At 36.0% G+C, this 24,616-nt stretch overlaps 1 protein-coding gene across 1 annotated transcript in view; it reads right to left on the minus strand.

Annotated features, from left to right (window-relative positions):
• DMD (dystrophin) overlaps positions 1-24,616 on the minus strand; it is a gene marked incomplete at both ends in the record, with an annotated part of 1,915,324 nt that overhangs the window by 787,292 nt on the left and 1,103,416 nt on the right.

Consider the following 24,616-nt stretch of genomic DNA (forward strand, 5'->3'; position numbering starts at 1 on the left):
ACATAGCTCAGTCACAGTATTTTTAAAAAGCTCAAGAAATTTAAACACAAATTCATTATAACACTAGAAGGAAATTTATTTCAAATTCTGTTTCCATCCATGCATTCTGCATTATAAAAAAAAAAACACATAAAACTGAGCATTAATTGCTTTTAGGGGCAGCTTAACAACAACTCCCTAAGGTATAGGGATAAAAACTTTTAAAAAATCTACAGACCCCAGAATATTATTTTGAGTCACTGATGGTGTCAAACTTAAAGATCTACTTTTTATACTGAAGGAAATTTTAAGCGTGTCAGATAAATTGTTCCATTCAAAAAGACTATTATAACTAAATATGCATAAAAACAAAAATTCTTTTTACCATTAAACAAAAGGCAATTATTCTCTACCTTTAAAAATTATAATTAGAATCTGCAAGACAATAAAATAACCTGTTATTAAATCTGAAGTGTAGAAAATGAAATCATGTGAGAACTTGAGGTATCTACCATATTTAAACCTAAAGTACTCATACATCCTTATGCTACTGAGGAGGGTAAGAGTGCAAAACACTTTCCTGTTAAACGTGATTTTAACTGTCTAATATCTTTATATCCCTCTTCTTCTGAAGGGAATTGGAATTTAAAAAAATGGGTAGGCCTTAGGCAGATGGAATTAGGAGTAAGGGGATAGGAGCAAGCAAGGTATATGGTGTGTCATTTCCATGACTGCTTGGGAAAATATATCTGGACTCTATGTTACTGTAGGAAATGGGAGTTTAAAGAGAGTTACGGCCTTGCATATCTCTTGGGGGCTGGACAAAAAGGATGTGGCTTTTTAATGAGTCTGCAATTCATTAGACAACAAGTGAAATTGACTCAAGTTTAAAATACAAGAGTGACAGACTGGGACTGTGCTTCTGGACAATTCTGAGACACTTTAGGCCCGTGTTAAGGCAGGGACACAGGTAAAAACAGCGAGGAGAGGTGTCTGGGAGATAAGTATCTGGGCTAAAAGTAGTGTTTTGACAATGGACAAGAAAGAAAAGGCTAGAGGCAACAGGAACCTTTAAGAAAGACTCAGGTTTTGGACAAAAGCTAGATAATGTGATCGTGATGACTACTGGAGGGGGGGAAACTTTGCCAGCAACACAGAAATCAGTGAAGAAGCAGAGAAAGATTGTGACTCCTACTTGTAACACCACTGGTGTCCAATACCTACAACCACTAATAAGACTTTTAAAAAATGCATGGAGCACCTTTTAGACATGTGTTAAAACAGTGAGGCTCAAATTTTAATGTGCACAAGAATCTCCTAGAGGTCTCATTAAATTGCTGATTTTGATTCAGAACTGAGGTCTGTGGAGGGCCCAGAATTCTCTAACAAGCTTCAAGGAGATGCTGGTATTGCTTGTCTGGGAACAACACATTGCGTAGAAAGATGACAGAGTAAATGCCTTCTGAATCTTTGTTAAGTAATCAAAGAATTCTTGTTGCTGGTTTATAATGCTATAAAGCTAAAGCTGCTTCAGAAATTTTATCTCAGCTCTTTTGCTTTGTATTTCTGATCCTGGCCATTCGCCTTCAGAGCTGATGGCTACCGTGACTTTTACAACCCAATTGTAGAATCAACAAGGGTTTTATTATTTCTATTTCCCAGATAAGAGACAGAATTGAATCACTAAGAATGAAGTATTACTTTAAAACTGTGAGGTCTAAATCTCATTTATATAGAGTCCCAAATGAGGACCTGATTTTTTAATTTTATGAAAGAAGTGCTCATTAAATTGCCTATTACATTTGTGTGAGGAGATTTTGTAATCAGGAGAAGTATTTACAGTGTATGGTCTACTTGGGGAGAGTTTTCAGTGATAAAGCATAAAAGAGCAAAATAATGGATCAACAAAGGAAGTAAAAAATATGTCCATGATGTTTTTCAGTTAGCTTCTGCACCCAAAAACATGACATTTCATTTACAAATTTAAATGTAAAACCTCAATCAACTTTATTCACTTAGTGAAAAACATAAATAACTTTTAATTCCATAGCTTCTAAATAGTTTAATTACTGAATTATTCACTACTAATGACATTTCCAAGCTTTAATACCATATTAATGTATCAGTGTCTTAGGCATCCTTATCTATTTTTCTGGCAATTAACATCTAGTCTAAGTTTCGGAGAGGAAGAAAATCATAATTAAATCTATGGATTATTCATCATAGTTAGAAAGCTTATTGTGTTTTGATTCTAATATTAAAGCATTATTCGTAATAAGGAGTATGTATCATACTCCACTAGTGAGCTTCTTCACAACATAAAGCCTGGAATTTCACTGTACCCTAACTGAAACAGAATCCATGGTGGAAAGGGGAATACAAAAGAAGCACACGTTGGGCCTCCTTGGTGGCCTATGAATTAAATCTCAGGGCTGTTACTACTACAGCCTGAGTTTGATCCCGGGGTAGAGAGCTAACCCACATATGGCACAGCAGACACTGCACTTTTCTTGACCGCTGCTCCCCTTAGCAGTGTATTTCAGTAAATCCACAAGTTCAGCTCCCTACTTTCTCTTGGATGAATCACACACACCCCCGGCTCCTCTGGCTTATACCCCAGTTTTTTTTTTTTTTAAGATTTATTTATTTCTTTATACAAGCACTGGGGTAAAGACCAGAGGTGCGGGAGGATGAGAGAATCCACCAGAGGCAGAGCAGGGAGCAGAACAGGCAAAAGGGCCAAAAAAAAAAAAAAAAAACCTGCTAAGGGGAGCAGCGGACCAGACAGGAGAGGGCTGTTGCGCCATGTGGGAATCGCCCAGGGCCGGGCGGAATTGAACCAGCACCAAGGAGCCTGCGAACAGCTTCACAGCGCTGTGCTCAACCCGCTGCACCACTGGGGAGGCCCTACCCTAGTTCTTTACAACCAAAAACAGCACACTATTAAAGTAAATATAGGCAAGAAACAAGTTAGCAGAGAAACATACTTTAAAATTATTGGACAAAATTATTCACAACTTCTTATATGCTTTCTATATTGAGAAATATCTCTAAATTACAGAAACTGATACATATATCTTAGACCAAGACTGTTCAAATTGGGTGAAAGGAAGAGGAAATAAAGGCAAGGAAGGAAATGCTCTATTTTTATAGGGGGAAAAATTTGAGTAAAAGAACCCAGGATGTTTTATGTGAAAATACTACATAAATTTAAAAAGTGTATTTGTAAAATTTTCCAAAATTGTATGAAAATACAATGAATGGAAAATGTGAAAAATGAAGAAAAAGAATTAGCTAAGACACCACTATGGGAAATTGTACAGTGACAAATTGGATAAGCTATGTAGGAGATAAAGAACTGGCAAAATATCACTAACTAGGTTGAAGAATAACAAAACAGGAGATATAAAGGTGATTGGGAAAAAAGATAATGACTAAGGGGAGCAGATGAAAGAAAAACAAGCCTTTGGTGAACAAGGAAATGTGTCAAAGACCAAGGGCCTCCCTGGTGGCACAGGGGTTAAGAGGCAACCTATGAAGCAATCCGAAGCCTCTGCAGCATGCGTTTGATCCCTGGATGGCCAGGGAGCTACCCACATGGCAGAGCAGACCTCTCCTGTCTCGCCTGCTGCTCCCCTCAGCAGTGTTTTTCATCAGTCTGCCTGTTCTGTTCCCCACTCTGTCTCTGGTGAATCCTCTCACCCTCCTGCACCTCTGGCCTGTACCCCAGTTCTTGTATACATGAATAAATAAATCTTAAAAAAAAAGACAATTGTAATAGTTAATGATTTACTTTGAGACAAATTAATCACTGGCTCAGTTTATTCACTGGTCAATTGAAAATATGTAATAATATAAACCCAATAGAGACTCATGAATTGTTCAGATAGAGTTTTAGTGTGCAATTTCATTACAAAAATATGAGGGGTTATCTTTCACTACCACTTTTCTGTTGTGATCCTGATTAAGGTCATTCTCCTCGCCACTCTTTGTTCTAGAGTTTAGGTTAGAGTCTGAAAAAACAGCTTCTGGTTCTTTTCCCCAAGATAAACAGGTTAACCTCTCATATTAACTCAGAGACTTATAATCATTACTGTCTTCAGAGACTTTAATATGCAGCAGAAGGGATCTTTCAACTTTTATCTGATGATGAATTTTTGTAAGGAGACTACACAAATGGGCAAATGCCTTGGGCGTGCAAAACGCTCAGCGTGAGGGCACATTCAACCTAGCTCATTTGTGAACTCGGTAATTCCTCCTGATGGAAGACCTGGTGCTATGGGAGTATCTCATGAGGATAGTGACAAAGATTGAAAAATGGCTGAAATTTGAGAAATCTAGGATTTAAAAAGGTAGAGAGAGGAGTGGAAAAATAGTATATAAAAGCAGGAAGGATGGGAGAAAAGAGAAAATGGCTCAAATGGCATTTTTTTCTTGAGAAAATAATGAAAATTGTAGGAAGCAAAAATCAAGGATCTAGGAGAACCCAGAACATTGAGTTCAGGGATGATATTTAGCTATAAACTAGAAAAAATCCAAAAATTAGCCTCATGATCAAGGTCTTAAGGGCCACTACAGCTTCTCCCCACCCCCAACCTTTGCAGCCTGTTTCCCAGTTACTCCGCACTTTGAATCTAACCTCCCAACCCCAGTAAAACCTACTGGCTTTCTACTTCTGTGATTGTCCTAGTAAGGGATCATCTTTGTGATTCAAACTCATTATTTATCAAAAAATGCTCAACTTAAATGTTTGGTATTCTGCTAGGCACTTTAAGAGTTCTTTGGAGGACAAACTATCCCTCTATGGTATATAAGTTTTCATAAAATATTTCTATTTAGTTTTATTCTCTAGTAATAATTCATGTATGTATTAGATTTTATAGCTGATGGTTAAGTAAAGCTAAAAGAGCTTTTTCTTCTCTTGACCACTACATATGTCTCCAAACTTGAAGTGTAACGTAGATTCCATTTTTATCTAAGTACATATAGACACTTTACAGTAATAGACAAACAAAATGAAATCAAATAAAAGAGAAGCAGAGCCTCCCCTGATGGTGCAGGAGGTTGAGCGCAGTGCTATGAAGCTGTCCACAGACTCTGCAACATGAGTTCGATTCTGGCCAGGCAGCAAGATACCCACAAGCATGGCAGACCTCTCCTGTCTCACCCACTGCTCCCTTCAGCAGTGAATTTCAGTCAGTCTGCCTATTCTGTTCCCCGCTCTGTCTCTGGTAAATCCTCTCGCCCTCCCATACATCTGACCTGCACCCCAGTTCTTGTATGCATAAATAGATAAATCTTTAAAGAGAGAGAGAGAGAAACAGTCTCCACAAATTAATAATCAGAAATAAATAATGTATCTTTTCAACCTGTTTTTTCTCCTGGTCTCACTTTATTTGCATTCCAGTAAACATTTGTTGTCTCCCACTAATAATAATGCTGAAACCACATGCATGTTTTTGTTAGTTTCCTAAGGAATTGGAGGTAGAAGGGAGGGTATTCTTGTTAGATTTCATCTAATACCCTCTTTTTCCTGTGTGGCTTAATAGTAAATGTGCTCATTGGTACAAATCCCCATCTGCTCCTGATAATGGTTGCTATAAAAGAATAATGAGAATTCCTCCTAAAACTAGAATTAGACTGCTCCTTTTCCAAAGCAAACATCCTGCCAATGAAATAAAGGAAAATTATGTACAGTAGCGATTTGTTTTAATGGGACATTTACCTAATATCAAATTACAATGAAATTTCCTTTGGATGTGTTTATCTCATCCACATCAGTGATATATACATTCATTATCAACACAGCTATTAACATAGACACCAAATGAATTCATCATAAATTGCTTTAAGTACAACATTTTTTTTTTCATTCTATCCCAAGAAATAGTGCTTTGTGCAAAAAGTCCAAGAACTAAAAATAAATCTGAAGCATGTATACCTCAATTTCAAGCAGAGATCTCAGCCTTTGGAGTTCTGAAATCTCAGCCTTTGGAGTTCTGAAACTGAAGGCTACAAGACAAATTTATACTCAAACATGTTTTATCGCTAAAACTTTAATAATTTGAATGCCTTTAGGAGGGGTATGTGTGCATTCTAGTACTCTCTGAAGTAATTTGAATTAGCAATCCTTGTTTAAAAAAAAAAAACTGTGGTTTTAAAGCACACAACTTTGCAAAGTTAATAGGTTTTACTTTGCTAAAATCAATGTTAGCTTTCTCTAGGTTCAAAGATTTATTCAATCTTTCTTGGCTTCTAAATCATTCATTAGAACTTCGAGAGAAATACCTGGAACATTGAAGAGCTATTTTTCTCTCCATTTACTTACATTTGTTAGAAAAACAAATTGACCTTTCTTGGATCAAATGGAGGCTCTTATCTATAAACATGCTTGCTCTCTTACTAAGTGATCCTGATAATAGAAAATATATCTTCTGGCAGAAAATTCTTTCCACATAATTACTATGATGGTTTTTGAAAACATGAGATATTTCATTGTGGAATATATTGCACAATCCTCTCTCCTCCCCTCCCCCCCCAAAAAAAAATGTCTCCTAAAAAGGGATTTGGTGGCTCACAAAGGTGCAAGATGTGGTGTGTAAAAGCAACAATATTGTTATTAAAAGCTACAAGATGTATAAACAGAACTGACTACAGGCTGCAAGGAATTGATTCAAAGGTCTAATTTCATTGGTTCTGCAAAGTTGTAGGTCCTTATTGGTACATGTTGTGGTTACCAGATATTTTCGCTCAGTGAGTTAGTAACTGACCAAACAATTATTTATTGAGTGCGATGTATTCGCCAGGTACTATGCTAAGTGCTGATCATCTTTGGCTGCAGGAAAAGAAATGGATAAGAGATGATCTGGAGTAGAAGTGGGAGAATCAAGTGGGGGATATCATGGTAGATAGGAGAAGGAAGATGGTGGTATGGATTTGGGAGGCAGTGCTAAAATAAAGGAAAGTAGGTGGAATCAAGTAATATTTGGGAGGTAAAGAGAGAGGAATTCACCATACACTAGAAATTAGAGTGAAGGGAAGGATATCAGATGGGCAATTGGAGATACTGGACTGAATCTCAGAGGAAAATATTAAGGCTGAAAATATAACAATCATTATTGGCAGAACTAAGTGCAGATTTCTTGTACGGGCTTGGCTCCAAATGTGGTTAGATTCTCCACTGTCACTGGAAACATTATGAGGAACTTCACAGCTAACAGTCATAATCCAAACATATTTTGGGACTCCCTGAATATTTCCATGACAATATCTACATAAGGAAGTGAGGGGAGCAATTTTATAATCATTGGTCCTTTGCTACATCTCTAGGCTACTGCATTTTGTTTCCTTTTGCTGGCAAAGAGATTGATCAGTCTCACGATGCACAAAATGTAGAAAGTGAAGAGGCAGTTTGATTTTTCACATGTGAAAAAAAATAGAATATTGTTCTCATGAAACTGCTTGTTTTTACCCATCCTAAATTTTTCCCATCCAAAGCTAAAAAAGAAAAATCAGTGGACAAAGATGATTTCCACTATTTTCAAGTTGCTCTTTAAGGGAAAAGGAATTAATCATGCCCTGAACAAAGAGGACTTCTGTACTCATCTCTAAATGACTGTTTAATGTAGCTAACGTGTTCAATGCAGGTTAAGTGTTCTCTTCAATATGATCCATTCCAACACATATTGAGGAGACTGATCTGTATCTGATGCCTTTAAAATGATAAATAAGCTTGTATTTTCCTGTCAACACTCAGTGTAATGGAGGAAAGTATAGCAAGCAAATGACTAGATACAATGCTGTATTATAAAGCAGCTATTGACACTGCTATGCGAACAAGATAATATGTGTGATTGTGTGTATGATTGCAGATATATCTATATATATCTGGGAGTGGGGAGATGGTCAGGGAAAGAAATAGAGGTTGTGATGATTTAGATTGTAAATATCTGAGTAGAGATTTTTTTCCCCATTCTTTTTATTACCAGGCACAGTCCCAGGCACTGCTTGCCTTAATAATGGCTCAAAAGTGTTTGTTGATAAACTGAACAGGAGACTAGGCAAGGCAGTACCATATTCTTGAATGCTTTCTCATTTAAGAAAGGTTCAAAAGCAATTTTATGAAATATACACAATATCCTATTCTGTAAAAGAGATGTTAAACAATTGTGTTTTACCCATGTCTCATCTCTAACCACAAACAGCAAGTTATCAAGGTAAGGTTTAGTTTCTCAGGCTCTTGAGAATGCAAAGACTGCAGAATAAGATAAGAGGGATAAAAACATCTCCGTAGCTAACATCAATTAATTGATTTTAAGCATTTAGTTTAGACTACAGAACCCTCAAGACATCAACTAACAATCCACATCTAAGCACACGCTGAGCATCACTAAGCCTTATATGTCCCTCTTGCCAAGTTACAGAGGCATTAAACACAAGCTACTCTTCTTTTTTTTACAGTCTTAATTTCTGAGGTTAGGTTTCTTATTTTCCAACTCATTATCTGTTGTATGAAAACGCTCCATTCTTTCATGGAATTAGATGAGAAAAGGAGATGATAAAAAACAATTGTGCAAAGCCGAAAAGTCAGACACAAGAACGGATTTTCTCCACTATTTGCAAAAGTGAGCAATGTCAACAATTTGTACCCTATTTAACCACATACAAACTAGAAGAATCTAAGAATAAAACAGCTAGAGGAATGAAGCAACACTTGTTAGACCTTCCAGAATTATCCGTGTGAATCTGTAAAAAATCAAGTACAGTTGTAAAAAGAGTTGAAAACAACTCTATTGGTTTTGCTTCCTTATACATCTTTTTATATAGGAAAAGAATCAATTATCAAATATTAAGGTTTCCTCAGTTGTTATCTTTAGGGATGCTTCCTAACTACTCTGTAGCATTTTCATTTGACTAAAACCTCAAAGAAAACATTTTCAATCCAACATTAATATCCTTTTGATACTGGTTTCTCTTGTTGACTTCACTGTTTATTTGAATGACATCTGTATTCATTCACTTCCAGGCTGGATATTACCAGTGCATCTGTGTTTTATCCCTTTCAGTTTTATCCCTTTCAATTGCATTTTCCCAATCCAAATCCAAATGAATCTGTAATACCTTTAGCCCAGTTGATTCTATCAACATTGCTTTGCCCTTTAACTTAACTGCTCACCACACTTTAGCTACCTTAGTAGTAAGCCCTCCTAAATGTTTTTCTACAGCTAGTCTCACTCAAAAAACACCCTACACATTCTATCCAGATTAATCATCCTGATCATTGGGTAGTGGATTTTCTGTTCAAATACTCATACTAAATCCTCAGTACCTGCCTAACGAAGCCCATGTAGCTTACGTAACATTCAGAACCTCTTAGCATTCCTGGGAGAAATCTTACCAGTCTATTTCAAATGACTAATTCTTTGTCCACAATTCAGCACAATTGAACAACTCACAGTGATAACTTGGCCATTCCCTAGAACTTTCCCCATTCTCTCTCCTCCATTATGATGCCCTCATTTATACTTATGTAATCTTTTCACTCCTGTGCTCTAGACTGTGAACCCCACAAGGTAGGAATTGTCAGTTTTTTCCCCATTCCTAATGCATAGTGCTCCTGTACTAGTGCCTCCTGTACTAGTGCTCAAAACACATTTGTTAGATGGATAAATGATGGTATACCCCAAATATTATCTCTTATGAACAAATTTTCAGTTGGATATTATCTATCCTGTAAACTCTTACTAGACCTTGATAGTGTTTAGTTTATGTTTCCAGTAGCCTAGATAAAATGTCTAAATAAAATTAAACTTCCTTATTGTGACTGGACGTTTATGAATTTTAGTGTAAGGATATTTTCTTCTCTACCTCTGGATTTTTCACCATGCCAGTCAATATAAAATGGTTAACTAAATGATGTAATGGATGAGTCTCTTTCATTTGTATGCCATTAAACTGCACAGATTTGGTGCATGTTGAAGACATCTTTGAGAGCATGGCACATGTGGCAAAAAAAAATCATGATTAAATTATATGTCTATTTTTAAATACCTTGTAGACTTTCTACCCAACAAATTAGTGCTGATGTCTCTAAAGAGACTCTTTGCAGCAGCTGGTTAAAGAAAATAAAAATGTTTGGCACTTTATATTAGTGACAGGCATGGCCATGGGGCACTGCTTTTATAAAGTCAATGCACTGTTGCCCAAGCAGCAACAATGCTTTCCACTAGAGTCTTCAGAAAAATAAAAAGAAAAACGTCTCTATCATTTCCAATTTCCAAGTTATGCCAATGGCAATTATCTCAAAATAATATTACTCTCACCCAATAAGAAGGGCACCATCTTAAATAGATGTGATAGCTTTCCACAAATGGCCAACAAATACACCATACAATGTTCAATATTGTTAGCCACCACAGCAATACAAATTAAAACCATATCAAGATATCACTTTATATCCTGAGAAATAGCAAACATTAAAACAACTGTTAAGATCAAATGTAGGTGAGGATGTTGAGCAAATGGAGCACTCTGTCATTGCTGGGAGTGTAAAATGGCACAACCACTTTTGAAACACTTTTCTCAGGATCTTATAAAGCTAAATACTAGATGCAGCTATTCACCCCAAAGACATGTTCACAAACATTCACAACATCTTTATGTATAATATCTCCAAACTGAAAGCAACCTGATTGTCCATCAAGAGAATATACCATCCTGGTACATTTATGCAATAGAATATTAACCAGTAATAAAAGGAATGAAATTCTGATATGTTCACAATATGGCTGAATCTATAAAACACTATGGTGATGAAAATCATACAGCCTGGTTCCAGTTATATGAATTCAAGAACAGACAAAAACTATTTATAGAAATTGAAACAGTAGGTTTCTATGAGGGGAAAGAATTTACTAGAAAGTGGAATAATAAACTTTCTGAGGTGATGGAAATGTTCTCATTTTTGATTGAGGTGTTGGTTTTATGAGTGGAATCACTTGACAAATGTAGCAAATCGAACACTTAATAACTATGTTGTTTCTCAATTCTCCGGACATCCGCCTACACTTCCTCATTATACCCACTACAGTCATACAGAGCAAGAAAGCATGGAAAATAAATTGCATGGTAGAGTCTGAATTTTACACAAAATAGCTTATCAGATTGATGTAATGAACTAAATTTGACAGGTTTGAGTTTTATATAGGAATAAGCTCTTCTTCCCCTTCCAAATCATTTTTATATTATATACATATGACTTTAATTAAGAAACAAGAAAATTATGACTTTCAATTACTAATCTTTCTTTACTTAAACACCTCCTTGAGGGATATTAACAATAAAGATACCCAGCAAATTGAAAATCTTCCTCTCTTCCACTTTACAAAGTGCATATACATGTTTCTTTTGCAAGAAAAGAGCTAGGTCAGACTGAGTGGCAAATCTCATTCATTTGCAGATAGAATTTAAAAGGGTTCAGAAGACTAATCAGGTTACATGAAGACAGACTTAGTGACCCCTCAGGAATATTATACTATTTACACTTCTAGTCTCATACACAATGATGCAAATGGACAATCTGTAAGATAAATTGTTTATGAGCTTAAGAAGGGAAAGAATGCAATCCTATGATTTTGAATTTTAAAAGGAAATGACTCAAGAGGCCTGTGAGGTTTTCAAGAATAATACTGACAGCATAGTAGCAAACAATCCCAATGACTTTTTTTTCTTTTAAAGGGTGGTGGTTAACAAGGTACATGTCACTGTACAGGGGATCCTCAAATGAGCTATGATTTAAAAAGTATGTGAACAGTGAAGAATTAAGGGACACATAGACAAGGACAAATATTACAAGAGAGAAGTGTACAAACACTGCAGAAACAGAGTTTGTAATCTCAGTGGAACTGAGATTTGTGATGATAAGAACAACATTCAGGTACTTTTCAGTTCCATTTGAGTAAATAAGAACCAGGAAGAGTAGGTTCATTGGTTGGGGCAGAAGGGGGGAAAGTTCGGGATAGAGATGACACAGAAAGCAGAACTGTTCAAATCCTGTGCTTGTCTGCTCTGTCAAAGAGAATGTTCATCAAACTGGAAAAGGAATAACTGTATGAAAGAAATGAAGCCCAAAATAGGTGAGGGAATTTTAAAAGTGCACCTTGCAGCTCTAAATGAGCTAAAAACCTCTGGCCCCAGACCAATTATATTCCAGGGCAATGAGAGAACTTGTATGATAAGGTCCTGCCCTGCTGTCAGTGGTCTTTGAGAAAGTATGTCAACATGGTGGATGGGCAAATGTCATCCCAATTTTTAAAAATGGGAAGAAGTCACTTCAACTGATTTCCATCTATTCCTGCCAAAGAGTATTTCTGGATGACTGAACAAGGAGCAAACAAATACCCACTAACAAAGACGACGTGAGGCAGCTAATTTGGGTTTGTATGCCAACTTGTTCTGATGGTGGACATGTGCGCCTGTGTCTGTGGTTTAATTTTTTTTGCAGTATGAAAATTAAATTTCACATTTCTAAGCTACTGAAAATAACTTCTTTCTTTGCTAACAAAACTGTCCCCAGTTCCCGAAATAAAGTGACCATGTAAGTGCACCATTGTCTTCTACAAGAAGCAGTGTAATGGCCAATTGTCTATCACCTGAGTGAGTTCCAGGGCCTCTGGCTAATCATGAACCGGTGTACAAACCACTTGCTGCATCTGACATGGGGAAAGTAAACTTCCTTCGTACAAGAACAGAACAAGAAGATATATGATTAAAGGACACTGACAAATCTATGTAAGTGGGAATTTCTGAAGAGAGGCGGATTAGAACAAGACTAGATAAACATACAAATCAGAGTTACATGTGATCTCTGGGAAATAAGACCACTGGTGATTTTTATTTTTCATTTTCTTCCATCACTTAAAAAGTATGTTTACAATAAAAAGTATACCATTACAATCAGGAAAAAAAAAAATGGCTATACTAATTTGGAAAAACAATTAATATAATCTTACTCAAACAAGAGCTTGTCTGGATTTTTAACTTAAGAGTGAGCAAATACACAAAATAGCTTTTCCCATGCTGTATTTTAATGCTTAAATACAGAATTTAAGTAAGTTTATCTCGTTTAATCTACACAAATACCAGGACCAATGAGTATAATTCATTATATTATTTGCTCAAGTAGATACAATTAAAGTGACTTTGGATATAGACAGAACAGTGGACAAAATAAATACAAAATCATAAACAATATTTCACCACTTTTCAAGTAATATTGTTAAGCTTCTCTAATGTTATTTAATAGCAGTGTTTATTGGTGCTTTTCTAGATATTAGATTTGAATAAATAATGTCTACCATGAAAATATCTAAAGAGAAGGGTTATTAAAAGTTTACTTGGTGCCTATGAACAAGCTACTTGTATATTCAATGAGGATGATTTACAATTATTAAGATAAACATATGTTAGGGAACTAGTTGGAAATAGTTCTAATTTTGTTTTATTATTATTGCATAAACTTTCATTTATATCATATGTTTCAAGTCTACAACACTATACTTCAACCATTTTACCTAAAGCAATATATAGATTCAATACAATTTTGATCAAATCCCAATAGCATTCTTTACAGAAATAGAACAAAAGAAACTTAAAATTTTTATGGAACCTCAAAAGACCCCAGATAGCCAAAGCAATCCAGTGGAAAAAGAATAAAAATGGAGATATTACAGTTCACATCAAAATATACTACAAACCTATAGTTATCAAAACAGAATGGTATTAGAATAAAAACAGGCAAACAGATAAATGGAAGATAATTGAGAGCCCAGAAGTAAGTCCATACATATATGGACAGCTAATTTATGACAAAGGAGCTAAAAATATATGAAGTAAACAAATTCTTCAAAACATGGTCTTGGAAAAACTGGAGAGTCACGTGCAAAAGAGTGAACCAGACCACTTACACCACGCACAAAAATTAATGCAGCATAGATAAAAAACTTGAATGTAAGACCTGAAATCAGAACATACATAGAATAAAACTCTGGCAGAAGAAACTAACTTGGAATCAGCCTTAGCAAAGTCTTTGTGTATTCAACTTCAAAGGCAACAGAAAAGAGAACAAACTAAACAAATGGGGCTGAAAACTAACATTCAAACTTGAAGCTAATAAGGGCTGTCTTGAGTGAGAAATGTTTCCTGAGAACTCTCACTTCACATCTTTTTTTCTTAGGGGTTAAGTCTCAATGCTATCACTGCTGTGGCCTGAGTCTGATCCCCGCCATGGAGCTAACCCACACATGGCAGAACAGAACTTTCCTGTCTTGCCTGATGCTCCCCTCAGTGGTGTATTTAAGTAAATCTACCTGTTCTGTTCCCCCTCTGTCTCTGGTGAATCCTCGAACTATACCCACATCTCTATAGCTCCAACCTGGGAACTTCTGGCCTACACTTCAGTTCTTCTATGCCAAAAAAAAATCCTTTTTCTTTATATAAAACTTTAGTTTATTGCCCTGGTTCCAAATTTTTCTACTTGTATTTCATTCTATAGTTTGAAATGTTTTATACACTTTCTCTAATCCTTTATGGAATGAAGAAGAGTATAAATCAATAAATTAAAAAAACTCAATGTGTTTCTTTAAATAAGTACTTTAGGTGTTTTAATAAGTAAAGACAAGTAATGTTAGCTATGCATTCTACATTTACAGCTGTATTACATTCCCTGCATGAAAGAATGTTGTTTAAAAAAAAAACAAAACACGAAGGAAGCACAGAGGACTATGGTGGTGGACTCTCTGTGATTTGGTGACAGGTGGTGATAACCGATGGGGAGAATCCTAATGTTACCACAATGAAAAGAGTAAACTATTATTTAACAAAGAAAAAAGAAAACTAACAAAACAAAACAGGGGAAGAGGACTAATCTGAGACATTTACAATACACTTCAAATTCAATAGCAAAACTTGAGTATCTATCTTCTCATCTCTCCTGATATGATCCTTTGTTCAAACTAGGAATAGCATTTGTCATATACAAAATTTGACTGTGCTGCACATGGCATAATATTATCAATAATATGCTTACACTATTATTGCAATGATCTATTATAGTAATACCTTATGTTTATATACCTTTACAAAGTCCTCTCAGATTCTTTCACTTGAGACCCACAGAAATATTTGAGGTAGGCAAGTATGTGCCACTATTCCCATATTAATGAGGCTTTGGAAGTAATGGATATGTTTATGGCATACATCATGGGATGGATTCATGAATGCATACTGATCCCCAATCTCATCAACTATACACAGCTTTCTATATGACAATCATACATCAAGTGGTTAAAAAAATAAAATAAGGAATTGGGAACCTAAGTGACTTGCATAAGTCATCCTGTAGATACTAGACCCAGGGCAAGTCTGATTATCACAGAAGTCAGTAAGATTCCCATTACTCAGTATAGACTAGGTACTTAAATACTAGAGATACACAAGAAAAGAAGAGCATATGTGAAAATGGAAAAATTCTATACAAATTTAAATTATCATGACAATAATAAACCAAGTGTTTCATTATTATGCCTCTTTTTCTTGGGAGAAAAAAAAAACTTATATAGGATTTGCTATTAAATATATATTTTTTTTTTTTGGTGGGACCCTCGCCGGTGGCCGGGGAACAAACCGGCGCTGCAGAGGCTGCGGATAGCCTCACAGCCCAGCGCTCAACCGCTTCACCACCAGGGGAGGCCCACTATTTTGTCTTTTATGTTAATTTCTGTATATTCAATTAAATGCAATCATTATTTTAAAAAAACATAATGTGGGCCAAAATAATGAAAAATGTCAGCTCAGAATAAGTTTGAAGCTGATTTAGAGAGGACCATAGCATTTCTAGGTTAGATTACTCATTTTTGTAAAGCCGCTATATTGGAATGTCATGCTGACATGATTCTTGATAATGTATTTAATGGTTAAAGTATGCATAGTGAACATTTGTGTAGAGTTCATTGCATCTAATTTTCTGTTCTCCTTTGAAACAAGGTGAATGATGCAATTGTGGTATTTTTGCTGTTAAACTTAATGAAAATTCTGTCCACTATCAATCAAATGGATCTTTTTCTCTTTTTGTTGTCCAAATGTACTCAAAAGTAATTTATTTTTATTGAAAAGTCCTGTACTAACATGATGAAAAAACACAAACAAGGCTCTAATTTCTTTCAGATGCACTTGCTGGCAAGCTATACACAGGTAGGGGAAGCTTTCTTCTTACACTTAGATTATTGAGGTTTTGTAGACAGATCAGGTGTACAAGTGGATTAAGTCTTTAAACTACTATCTTTCAATAAATAATGTTATCCAATCTTTTTAATGAAAATATGCACATTATCTTTTATCATATAGACATACAAGGTTGAATGAAGTGCATCTGAAATATAGCAAGAGTGAAAAGTCCACCCAGGCCAACAATAATGTGGCATGTTTTATCTCAGAGCGCTTTTACAGTAGTAGGTCATATTCGATAGTGACAGTTTAAAAAAAAAAAAAAAACACATGCCATGTCACAAAAACCAGGGATATATAAAGAATACTTCCATTTCCCAAGTATTGAGAAGTCATCTCATTTTCAAGAGCATCATTATTATCAGAAATAATGTGAAGGAATAGATGTGATAGTAAGCTACTATAGTTTCTTTTTTAAAGATTTATTTATTTATTTATACAAGCACTGGGTACAGTCAGAAGCACGGGAGGGTGAGAGAATTCACCAGAGACAGAGCAAAGAGCAGAGTAGGCAAACTGGCGAAGCACACTGCTGAGGGGAGCAGTGGGCAGCAGGAGAGGTCTGCGTGCCATGTGGGACCCTCACCCAGCGGCCAGGTATTGAACCGGCGCTGCAGAGGCTGCAGGCAGCTTGGCAATCCAGCGCTCAACCACTGTGCCACCAGGGAGGCCCAGCTCTAGATATTTAAATGTACTAAAGGAAGACATAAAATAACCAGCTGTCTATATGACTAAGAATATTTTACTTGGTCATTAAGTATTTAGTAGGGGTACTGCATCTTACATCAGTTTCTGGCCTCATGGCACTGCAATCTGGACACAGAAAAAAGATAACAAAATAAACATCAACACTCACATATACAAATTGTAATATGTACCATGAAAGAAAAACCTAAAATGCTGTATATTAGTGGAGGAATTATGTAATAATTGGGGAATTGTTAGATAATATAGCTTTTCATTAGATGACCTGGAACAGATTTTTGGGATGAAGTTATTGGAATGGGAGATGGTCAAAGAATGGTAGAGTTAATGATATAGCCAGATGGTGGAAACAGGATGTGTGAAGAACCCTAATCTATAAAGGATTTGATATGTGTAAGAAATGGAAAGAAAATAAGAATGGCTGGAACCCCTTAAGGGAAAAGGGTAAAATATATAGATTCATGAACAAGGAAGGTTGCAGAAATGATTAAAATTGGAAATAATTCAAATGTCCAATAATCAGAGAATTATTATTTATAGTCATAGTCAGGGTTTGTTATACTGCCTTTTAAAATAAAGTTAAGCATATATAATAAATGCAAATATTGAATGGCATTTAAGGAAATTAGTAAATAAAACAGGATGAAATAATATAACATACTATTCTGCTTCTCAATAGAGAAGTATTTGTAATCTTCAAAGGTTGAAAGCAAAATTCAAGCCTATTAATGGCAACATATGGGGAGAAAGACCATGGGTGTTTTAATTTTTCAAAATATTTTTTTTTTGCATTTTCAAAATTCTCCACACCAAACATTGAAAATTATAAGCGACAATGAAAAAACACAATAAAATGCAATCACATATGGCCTTTCTCTAAATATTTAGAATAAGTTTAAATTGTCACAAAACTAAACTTACATTATTTTTGTAGACAGGTTCATATGAAGCAGAATACTCCATAAAACAAGGTTTTTGAATCCTGTTCACTATGATGTAGAGAGAGTGGATCTACATATACATATGTGAAGTAGAAGTTATCTCTCTCTCTGCCTGTCTCATAAGATCACATATGAAATATTTGCTATCGAGTTATCGTCAAAAATCATTACTTAATCACTTATAAGTCAGCACAACTTGTCAAACAATTAAGACCTTTATTTGTATTTTTCAGTGTTGGAGAAAAAGTGGTGAAAATCTTTTCCCATTCGGTGAAAAGATTTAGCTGACCATGGCTGTTAAATCCATAAGCTAATCATCTTCTTTTGGCATAGGAAAGAAAAGCAAGATCACAAATATTCAAATATCGTAGTTTTTATACCCCAGCTCTCTGTTATGTCTATTCTGCCTTATACAAGTACAGAATTTTTTTGAAAAAAAAAAAAAACAGTTAATAATTAACTCTCACCTATAGTTTTCTAGTACACATTTAAATACTTTTTTTTTTTTTATATAGAGGCATGTTTTTATTTATTTATTTATTTGTTTGTTTTTGTTTATACATGCACCGGGTACAGTCAGAAGCGTGGGAGGGTGAGAGAATTCACCAGAGCCAGAGCGGGGAGCAGAGCAGGCAGAAGGACCCAAGTACACTGCTGAGGGGAGCAGCGGGCTGCAGGAGAGGTCTGCGCGCCATGTGGGACCCTCGTCCAGTGGCCGGGGAGCAGCCGGGGATCGAACTGGCGCCGCAGAGGCCGCGGGCAGCTTCGCAACCCAGCGCTCAACCGCTGCGCCACTGGGGAGGCCCCACATTTAAATACTTTCTAACTGCAGCTCCCCTGCCCGTCTGTGACCATACAGGTGCCTCTGTTTTTCTTTCTCCTTTTCCTAATAAACCTGCCCTTTTATAATGGAAAATATAAAAAATCGCAAAAAATCAGGTTATCGTCTGCCTTGTTTAAGAAAACAGTATCTACTATGTGGAAAATCAGGCTTATTACATAGTTATCTACATTGATGAGACAATGGTGCTTTATCAAAGAATGGCAGGGGACTGATTTGATTTACAAGACAAAACGATTTGTCTATTGATCAGCAATGTGACTTTCAGCATGCCACTTGATCTTCAATTTATTCATTTTTAAAATTTTAAAATTAGTACTACAAGCAGCTACCACCCTGTGCTTCTGTGGGGATAAAAAGAAACCTTCTGAGTGAGCACCTGATTCTTACATTTCAATTTCTTTCTTTTCAGCCCTGTTATGCATTGCTAATAAAAACTATCTTCTAAAAATTGATTTAGACTTAAGTTTTCAGGAGAAGTTTGTATTTGGTAATGTGAACTACTGGGAAAACTTGCCAGGAGGAACAAAACAGTTTTATTGTAAGTGATGACTACCTGCCATCTCGTTAGTTTCTTATTTGACCCTAAAGCCTGCAGTACGCAAGGTATTCATTGGCTTTAAATCAATTTTTAAAGATGCTGGTTTGTGCAAGGAAAACGGCAAATGTGGAAGCAATGAATAAGTGGTGCTTGTTTTCTGACTTTTCCAAGTAACACTTCAGACCAAGTTTTCCCCTCACACATGTTCACATGATGGGTCTTACCTTATGTGAAGGAAATAGACAAAACAACTGAGAAAACAGATGTGTAACATCATAAGGTGATCGTGAGTGCAAAGAAACATAAAGGGCACCTAAGGCGATGGAGAGTGAGAATTGGAGGGTGTTGTGGTAGCGATGGTAGTGGGAGCTGGTAGACACTCCTGCAGGAAGTGAGGGATAGCTGAAGGATGATGGTCACATGTACATAAGAGGGATGGAGCTAGAAGGAATTATGCTCAGTGAAATAAGCCAGAAGGAAAAAGAAAAATATCGGATGGTTTCACTTATAGCAGGGATAGAGGGGAACGAAATAAGACATCAGTGTAAAAAAATAATAACAGCACAAAACACAACAAAGCAAAACCAGACAATTACAAATCAGAGACATCCTGCAGGGGAGGAGGAGGGAGAGGGATCAAAGGGAGGGAGGGAGGAGCACAGGGGACTGAGGTGATGGTGCACGGGTGCACTGGGGAAGGAAACTCTATGGGGACTACACCTGAGGGGGTGGGGGAAGCAAATATTGTTTAAAAATGAACAATGATGTAAAATATAATTAAAATGAAAAAAATAAATAGGACGCATGAAAACCAAACTCATAGATGATGGTGAAGAAGTTATGCTGAAAAAAAATCTAGCAGAAAAAAGTGGTATATCCTCTTGATACACAGCCAGGAGTGAAAGAACTTCTGAGGACACTCAACAGAAGTCAAAAAAAAAAAAAAACAAAGCTGTGAAGACACAGGCTAAAATTGCTGCATCTCCTCTATGGTCAGGTCAATAAAACAGTAAGTGTCAAAAGGACTATGAAGATTCTCAGATAACAGGACTACCTTTCTGAATTAATCCTCCATTGTTTCCTGTAACTACGCGTTGCATTTTTATTTTTAATTTTATTTTGCAATGATTTAAGTATATATAATTTAGGATAGCTACATAAATATGATCATTTGCAGTCTTTCACTTGTCTCATCCTATTCAATCTACATCACACTTTCTCCATTCAAGTACCCTAATTATGCATTTCCATATTTTGCAATTGGCATTTTCCTTTAATTTATACAATCACAAAAATCACACATATGATTTGTACAAATAATGTACATAACTCTATAAGACTGCATTTTAAAGCACAATTGGTAATTTATTTTATATACTTATAAGCATGTCATTTTTGTAATCAATGTTATACTGTGTTAATGTTTTTGACTCCGCAAGTGTATCTCAAATTCACACATTTTAAAGGCTGCAGAAGAGACTATGTTTAGATATCCTAAAATTGATTCAATGATTTCCCTAGTGAAAGTTACAGCTTCCCTTTTTTGGTTTTCTTTCTTTTTTCCCATCTAAACAGCAACAAATATCCTTGCTCACAAACCCCATATGCACTGATATTTTTATTTTATAGGTTGGGTCACAGAAAACAGTACATTTTATTTTCTACTCTATACTTGCTTTTCACCTTTGCCTGTATAAAAGTCCATTCGTCCCTATTTCTAAACTCCACGGTTGGAAAAAATCATCCTAGCCTCAGAATTTCCAATGCACTTTGTATAATGGTTATCTGTACACCAGATTCAATACTGCTCTTTTAGACAGCAATTTTGTGAGAGCAGGAAACATGTCTAATACTATTTTATTCCCTTTTATTAACAGGCAGCTTTTGTCATAAAAGGCACAAAATACAAATTGACTTCTTGATACCTATACTATTTTAAAATACTGCTTTAGATGAATTTTTAGGAAACAAACAAGAAATATACTTCTGCATTTAGACAACTGTCTTCTTAAATGCATCAGAGATTTCCTTACAATTCCTTTCATATTGAGATTCTCAAAGTTTTAAAACTGATATTGGTGACTAAAAAAGGTACCCGGACAAAAGAGGTGGGAAAAGACTCACATTCAAGTGCCTTAGTTGTATGGCCATGAAATATGTGTATAATAGGAAAACATTTATTATTAGAAAGATTATAGGGTATCTCTATGCTTCCCCCCCTCCTTCTCTTTGATCTTATACTTTTGTTAGGCAGAGGGTGAGTGGAGATGGGTATGAATGGAAATGATTCTAGAAATAAATTAAAATACTTTATTGATTAAAAAAGACATCTTACTGGTTTTTATGACTGGACGTTATACTTCATGTTCACAAAAATCTACAATAGAAAACAAACCAATCTCTTGGGAGAATATAGCAACTTTGGGGAAAATCTAATTTATTTTATTTGCAGAAGGAATCAATATGGCAGTACTTTTCAAGTTCAATTCAATCACAAATGTGAAGAACAGATTTGCATTTACATCTAAGCAGAAGGACAGTGGATTAAAAAGATTTCAATATAACTTAGCAATCCCTTTGTCAAAATAGGGCATTCATGGAACATAATGACACTCTAGACCATCTTTCCAATAAATTACCCTATAAAAGTTCCATGAAAAATTTAATATGGTGCAGGTTGGGGAATATAGGTAATTAAATGTGTTGCAGAGGTAGAAAGAAGACCCTGGGAAAAGTAAAAGATTGTAATTAAGAGCTGAAAGAATAATTTTGAAATAAATAGATTATTTGAGGAAAATCTTATCAGTATGTTAATCATTTCAGTTCCCTTATCGTGGGGGAGAATCTTAAATAGGTATCTGGGTCACTGGTAGCCAAACTTGATGTTTTCAGAAGCTAGATGTTTCATAACAGACAGGCTCTAAACCTTGATTACTTTTCTAATAAGAACATTGTTGCTTGTCATTCTGCAATCTTTTTAATACGCTAATGTCAGATGGAAACTGAATAGACTCCTGGATGGCAAGTAAGCTGCATTGGGATTGGGTAAGACTAGAAACCATCATCTGCAACACAGAGATAAGCCAGGCTGAATTCTCTGTGGTCTTTTGAGACTATATTATGTGAAATGAAGAATTTACAAGCAGGAACAGTAGCTAAAAATCTCATTATTAATGACTTTTTGAGTAGCCAAGCTTTCTGGTTTTTCATGTGTGTCTATACAAGATTTAACAAAGACAGGAATGTGGGCACAAACATTTTTTTTTTTATAGCAAGTAAACAGAATCTGGGACTAAAGCAGGCAAATGCAACTGTCTCCAAAGTGTGATATTGGCTGAAGAGTGAACTGTACAGGGTTTGTTTAAACAAAAGCTATGTAAATCTTTGCTCAGCTGGTTGTTGGGGAAAATAAATGGAAGTAAATAGAGAAAAACAGACCACAGGCTAGAAGAGTTTGTCAAGAATGATAACAGGCATCAAAGCAACAGGATTTAAAAGGATGCCCTGGCCTCTGTAAATAATGCAAGTTCTTCAGGATGCACTAGAGCCACAACTCGGCAGCATAATAATTTTAGCTAAAAACCTGCTATTCCCACAACGAGAGTCCATAAACTAAAGAAAGCTGAGGAACGTTATCCACCCAAAATGACAACTGTTAGAAGCATGGGAAACCAGGCACCTCTAAATTTCAGATTTTATCCCTTTGTTGCCCAGACTATTGCCTGGGAGATTTTGCAGCACTTAAACTGGGTAAGTTTGCTAATGAAAGTGTCTCCTCTTCTGCCTAACCATGCTAAAAAGAGGAGTGGCAGGTCTGAGGCAGAAGTGTGACTCCATATGCAAACACAATTCAGTAGATAAAGTAGGAAGTAAAATGAGCTCAAGATACAAAAGTAAGTTAGGCAAAGTTACCACAAATGCTGTTCCTTCGCCACTAAATGTTTTACTTCCTCATTCAATTCTCTGACATGGATAAAACACACTTAGTTGGTAGGACAGGCGAGAAAAATCTTCTTAAGGAGACAAAACTAATAACACCATGCATCACCTGGAGAACAGTCTGGCAAGAGACCTTCTTTTCTCATTAACCTTCTGTGGGCTCAGCACCTGACAAGGCATGGGGCTGCTCTCCCAGCGATGGGATTCCCACTGACACAGACTAACTTGTGAAAAATTGGCCTGAAGTTGTACATCAGTCATTTGCACAACAACAGTGGAACACCATTAGCCTCAGCAGCGGTTTTATTTCAAGCTGTACAGGAGCACGCACCTTGCTTTATACCTGGCCTCAGGGTTTTATATTAACCACATGTGGACGGGAAATGAATCTCTCCCTGTACCTCTCTTCACTGTAATCGTGTGCCCTCAAAATGTCAACGGAACCGCTGTCACAGGTTTCAAAGGTCGAGCCACCAGGTTCTCAAAGTGAACGTAAGTTTAAAAACTCAAGGTGTGTGTGGGTATTTCTTGCAAGTTCCAAATAGTTCTCTGCTAATGATGAGGAAGTGTGAAGAATGCTGCTATTATCCTGCCCTAACACTGCTTCTCAACTCACTCCTGCCTTGGGAAAAAGGAAGGCATTCCAAAGTTTAAGTTGCAGATGTGTGCTTAAGTTATTAAATGTGTATTTATTATTGCAAAATTTAGCCATTCATGACAGAGGAGAAGGAGGTACAAAATTAGTCCACAGGTGAAAAACATGCAGGAAGATTTAAAAATCACCAGTGAATACTCCAACGACTGAAAAGATGCCTTTGCATAATGAATGCACTAGAAACAGGAAGATACAAAAATGTCAATAAGGTTGCAGGATTATGGCTAATTTTATGTGTCTTTGATGTGATTTCCCATCATTTTCAAATTCTACAAGGAGGAAAACAATCTCACTTTCTCATAGGAAAAATAAAATGCAAACAAACATGGAAAAATCATGCATTCTGTGGCTAATTTTTTACCACATCTGGCTATTCCAAAATTTCTGTATATATTTTTCTTTGTTGAAAGGAAGACAGAAAGGGAGGCCAATGGGGGAACAAAGGAGAAATGATAGTGCAAATAACTAGCTCTGTTCAAAAGCAAATTAACTTTTCTCTCATGGGTAGTCACTCAGTAAATGTTAATTAATGATAATTAAGAAAAATGAGTTTTCTTTTTTGGGCACTCTGCAACACAGTTCCGTATTTTCACACTAGCTAAAGGTTAAAGCCAGTGGATACCATACAGCTCTGCAGTCACATGTTGCTACCTTTCAGAGAAGGAGCAGAGTCTGTGGTGAAGCTCCAGCCTCAGTCACTATTTCCTATTTCTCCCAGGCCACTAATGACACCC

The sequence above is a fragment of the Talpa europaea genome (genome assembly GCF_964194135.1).
Source record: "Talpa europaea genome assembly, chromosome: X".
NCBI lineage: Eukaryota > Metazoa > Chordata > Mammalia > Eulipotyphla > Talpidae > Talpa > Talpa europaea.